Below are 5,365 nucleotides of genomic sequence, written 5' to 3' on the forward strand. Positions count from 1 at the left end.
AGGGCAATCACCACAAGCATCACATTGAACCTCAAATGGTTTTGAGAGTTCCGGAAGCATAAGGACTGGTTGGGAGGTAAGCTTCTCTTTGAGCTTGTCAAAAGAATTTTTCTCTTCAGCAATCCATGAGTACTTAACGTTCTTCTTTGTTAAGTCATGTAATGGTCTTGCTATTTGAGAGAATTTTGCTATGAAGCGTCTATAGTATGCACACATACCAATAAAGCTTCCTTGGATTAGGACATGCTTTTATTACCTCCAACTTTGATGGATCCATATGGATACCGTCTTGAGAGAGAACATGACCTAAGTATTGAATCTCTTGAAGGAAAATTTCACCCTTCTTCCTCAAAGCTTGAAAAATTACCTGAGATGTTGCTAGTGTTCCTTCAAGAACTTAGAGTAGATGATGATATCATCAAAGAACACTTCAGCGAATTTATGGTAGGGTTTGAAGATTTTCTCCATTAAACGATTTAACGTGGTTGGAGCATTTATCAAACCAAAAGGCATGACAAGTTATTCATAAAAACCAAACGTTGTACGAAATGCGATCTTTACGATATCTTCATTCACTATCCTTATTTGATGATAGCCACTTTTAAGGTCAATCCTATTGAAGTAGGTAGAGCCTTGTAGCTTATTAAATAGATCTTTGACCCGCGATATGGGAAATTTGTTTTTGATAGTGATATTGTTTAGCACTCGATAGTCCACACACATGCAATATGTACCACCTTTCTTTTGCACTAAAAAAACATGTGAGAAAAAGGGGGAGGAGCTAGGCCTCACCATCCCTTTGTCTACCAATTTTGGTACTTGCCTCATGATCTCCTCTTGTTGAGCTTGGGATACTTGATAAGGAGGCTTGTTAAGTGGTGAGCTTTCTGGTAGGAGCTCAATTCGATGGTCATCATCCCCTCGTTTTGGAGGTAAGTCCATAAAGATATCATCGATAAAAACATCTTGGAATCCATTTATAAAATTAGACAAGTGTAGCTTTTCTTGATTCCTACCATTTTCAAACATTAGGACCTTTTATGGATTGTTTGACAAAAATCATGTACGCAGAAACTGAGCTTTTCATTGATTTATCAAAATCAGGAGAATTTACAAGGAGTATGGTACAACCAGGCTATTAGCATTTATGTACATGTTCTTTTCCATGTACTTGAAATACAACCTTCTTTCAAGGAACTTTACATTAACAATTGTACGGTCAAACCATGGTGCCCCTAGGATGACATCTTCATGTTTGAGAGGAGTGATGAAGAAATATTCTTTGTCAACAGAGCCTTGGACATGAAGCCTTAATTTCCCAATCAAGGGAGTAAGTGCGGCTTCTTGCCCCTTTAAGGCTCCATCGGCTACAACAACATCTCCAATCTCATGAGCTTGAATTCCTAACTTGGTGGTCAACTCCATTGATATTGAGGCGGTCCGGGGCGGGCAACAAGAGAGGCGACCTCTAAACACCCCTCAAGGCTCCCGTGCTGCTCAATTGGGGCTGGGGCAACCACAAGCACAACACAACAACAAACCCACAGCCAAACCCAAACAAGATAGGGGCACCACCTAGTTATGGTATGCGAACTAGGACGCAAGAGAGATTTTGGCACAACCAAGAAGATGCACCACACAACACACACAAGCAACCTCACACCAAGACACCCATGAAATGGACCAGAGAGAGCTAGAGCAAAGGGAAGAGAGAGAGGGAAGGATCTTGCGTAATACCTTATTTGTGACTTGCAAATGGAGATGGTTCGTTATGATGCTATCGTAGAACTTGTACAAAACTCACTCAATGCTTAGTGATTGCTAATCATTGCCAAAACACACACACACTGTCTTAGGGTGTGGGAGACCTCTCACCACAATACCCTCTTACAATGGACACAAAACTGGCAATGAAAAACACACTAAAACACTTTCTAAAATCAAGATCAACTGATAAAACTCAAAATACACAAGTCACCTTGAATTCACCAAACCGTATTGCACAAATGGAAGGACGAAGATTTAAACGTCGAATCACGCCTTTGATGCACCAAACCTCAATTTATTGATGATGAAGGAGCATGTACAATAGTGGTTTTGAGATTTGTGGAACTCACGCTCTCTCACTTGCAATGTGTAGCTTGAAGGCTTCTCTCACACCAAGAGTGAAGCTCACAAGTGGTTGCTACACCTAAGTCTCTCCTCACGCATAGAGTGTTGGGGTGCTATGTGAGATGTTGGAGGTTGTTTTACAAGAAGGAGAGGGGCCTATTTATAGGTTGGAGACCCCTCATTAAGATTATTGGAAATCCTAATTTACAAGCTAACGAATCAGGATTATGATTTTTTTGAATATCAAAACATTGCGGGCCTTCTTTGTCTGCTTGAGTCATGGGTGTGGGCTCAAAAGAGAGCATTATTGATGGTAGATAAGGTGAAAGTAAGTTTTAAGAAAGGGGAGAGAGAGAGAGAGAGAGAGAGAGAGAGAGAGAGAGAGAGAGAGAGAGAGAGAGAGAGTTACTATACATGTCTTGAGGTGAGGTGTCTTTTATGGTTAGGTCAATGCTATTTTGTGTTAGTATGTTAGTCGTTAGTAATCACTATAAAGTTAATGTTACATTTACAATGGGTAGAGTGAGTTGATTTGATGAAGGAAGAGGGGTGAATTAAAAGAGAATCATTGAGATGGTGAAGCTTTGAAGAAGCTTGAACTCACCCTTGTGTAGATTGTGGAAAAAATGACCGCTGGTCTTCTTCTTCTTCTTCGCTTCTTTACGCCGCCGCCACGGTTGACCACCACGATGAAAAGAGGATTTGTTGATGAAAAATCCTCAATTTGCAGAAGTTATCATGGTTAAGATGCTGAATTTTAGATATTTTAGGAGAGGTAAATGAAATTGTAACATAGAAGCAATAGAGAGAGACATGGAGAGGGTGTATGTATGTAGAGGTTCATAAAAGAACTATAGGGATGAGAGAGAAGGGTAATGGTGAAGAGGGTGGGAGAAGCCATGGAAATTGCAGGTTTGAGTGAGGGAAGGAGAGGGAGGGATGTGTAAGAGTGAGTAGGTGTGTGGAAGGGTGAGAGAAGACTAAGGGCTACTTGTGAGAAAAGTGGGCAAACTGGGGTCCACTCAAAAAATCATAGCTCACCGCTGGTAGCTCCAAAAATCATGAAAAAATTTGAGGTGATTATTCAGAGCGTGGGCTACATTTTCTCTTTTGGCCACCGCTCCAAATTAGGAGTGGAGATAGGTGCCAAAATTCTCACCAAAAAGCCTGTTTTTTATGCCTGCAAAAGTCTTTTAGTGGCCCCCTCCTTTGTTGAATTTGTACAATGCATCCAAGAGTGAGCCCCTCCTTTGTCATATTATAATACAAAGCATTCAAGTTGCCCTTGACCCATGCATGGAGGAGGATTATTGGTGAAATAAGAAATATATACATGGTGGGACTAGTGTATGGACTATTCATGGACTTTAGCTCAATGAGCACATGGTGTTAGAATAATGAGTAAAAATAATAATAAAAATATGGAGGAGTTATGGATATGGAAAGATATTGGAATCATATGACATGGTCCCTCCTTGAATTATTTTGGGTGAAAGAGGAAAAGGTATGCAAGTAAATAATATAATAAAAGTAACCAATGAGTAGAAATCAATTTTTTGTTTTCACGAGGGTGAGGGTGAAAATGTGGGAGTGATTTGTATAAAAGAAAAATATGAGGTTAGAGTATGTACATATTGGCAGAAAATATAATTATGGTGTAAGAGGATGAAAGAAGGTGTACATAGGTTTAATAAAACACACACCTAAGTAGAAATATTTAAATAAAATATCAAAATAATTATAAAAAATCCCTATATTTAGGCCATATATACAATGAAATATTTACACACAAAGAGGCCATAATATACTTTTATTTTTTATTTTTTTTATTTTTTTGGCTCAACTAGCCCAGTGACTAGCTAGCTGAGGGTTTTTAAGAAGATATGGGAAAAGCCCCCTAACTCACACACGCCTATGTACAATGAAATGGTAGGGATAGCCATAGCGTTTGGGTGAATTTGGTAGGGTGGAGTAACTTAGTATAGCAATTATGGAGAGCCGAAAAACGGCTATCATTAGCCCTCCCCCAGGATGATGGTATATTCATGTACCATCATAGAGCATCTTTTCCAAAGAGAGTGCTTTAGAGTCCTTGACGAGATCTTCATTGTTTGGCCCCTCAGAATTTTGGCTGGAGTTACACTCATGCTTCATGTAACAATACTTACATGAGACAGCGGCCTTTGGACAGATCTTTGGTAGATCCTTTGGTAGAAGGCGACTCAAATAGGGCTTCAAGCGATACCCGTTTACCCTCCTGGAGTGCTCTTTACCATTCAAGTCCATAAGCTGATAGTAACTAGAATTGAAAGCCTTCTTGACTATGTATGGCCCTTGCCATCTAGTTTCAAACTTGGCATCAAAACGATTGTCAAGTCGATTGTCATACCTTAGCACAAGCTCTCCTTCCTTGATGCCTTTGTCCTTCAGTTTCTTGTCGTGCGTTTCTTTCGCTTGTGTGGCTTTCCTCTTGTAGCACTCATATGCTGCTTCTCTTTTCCACTCAAGCTCCACTAACGTAAGAAGTCGATCCATCCATACCTCTTGATCATCTTGTGCTCCTTTGCCATGAAGTCGCATTGTTGGAATGTTGAGCTCGATAGGCTGTAAAGCCTCTTGACCATAGACCAAGTGAAATGGTGTGAACTCCGTGGCTTTCCTATATGTGGTTCGATATGCCCACAAGGCACCATCCAAGAAGTCATCCCATAATTTTGTCTTGTTTTGCACCATCTTTCTAATGATTCCTGCAATGACACCATTAGCCTTCTCCACCAAACCATTTGATTGTGGGTAGTATGGTGTGCTATGACGATGTAGAATGTGAAGCTCTTCACAAACTTCTGTGAGCAAGCCCTTCCTAAACCTTGGACCATTATCAGAAACAATCTCCAAAGGTGTGCCAAATCTGCAACAAATGTGAGTGCACACAAACTTGCTAACTGTCCTCTCATTCACTCTTGCCACACTTTGAGCTTCCACCCACCTAGTCATATAGTCTACAGCCACTAGAATGTAGAGTTTACCATTTTTTGTCCTAGGCAGAGGACCCATAGCATCAATGCCCCACTTTTCAAAGGGTCCATTTGCAAGCACTATTTGCCTCGGGCCATGCACCAACCTTCTATTTCCATTTATCTGACAATTGTGACAGCTTTTACACCAATGTTGAACATCCACATGCAAGCTTGGCCAAACATACCCCGCAAGCAAAATCTTCTTCACAGTTGATTCTTGGGAAAAATGACCACCA

This window comes from Adiantum capillus-veneris, chromosome 21 (genome assembly GCF_014529385.1).
Source record: "Adiantum capillus-veneris isolate H3 chromosome 21, ASM1452938v2, whole genome shotgun sequence".
Taxonomy (NCBI): Eukaryota; Viridiplantae; Streptophyta; class Polypodiopsida; order Polypodiales; family Pteridaceae; genus Adiantum; species Adiantum capillus-veneris.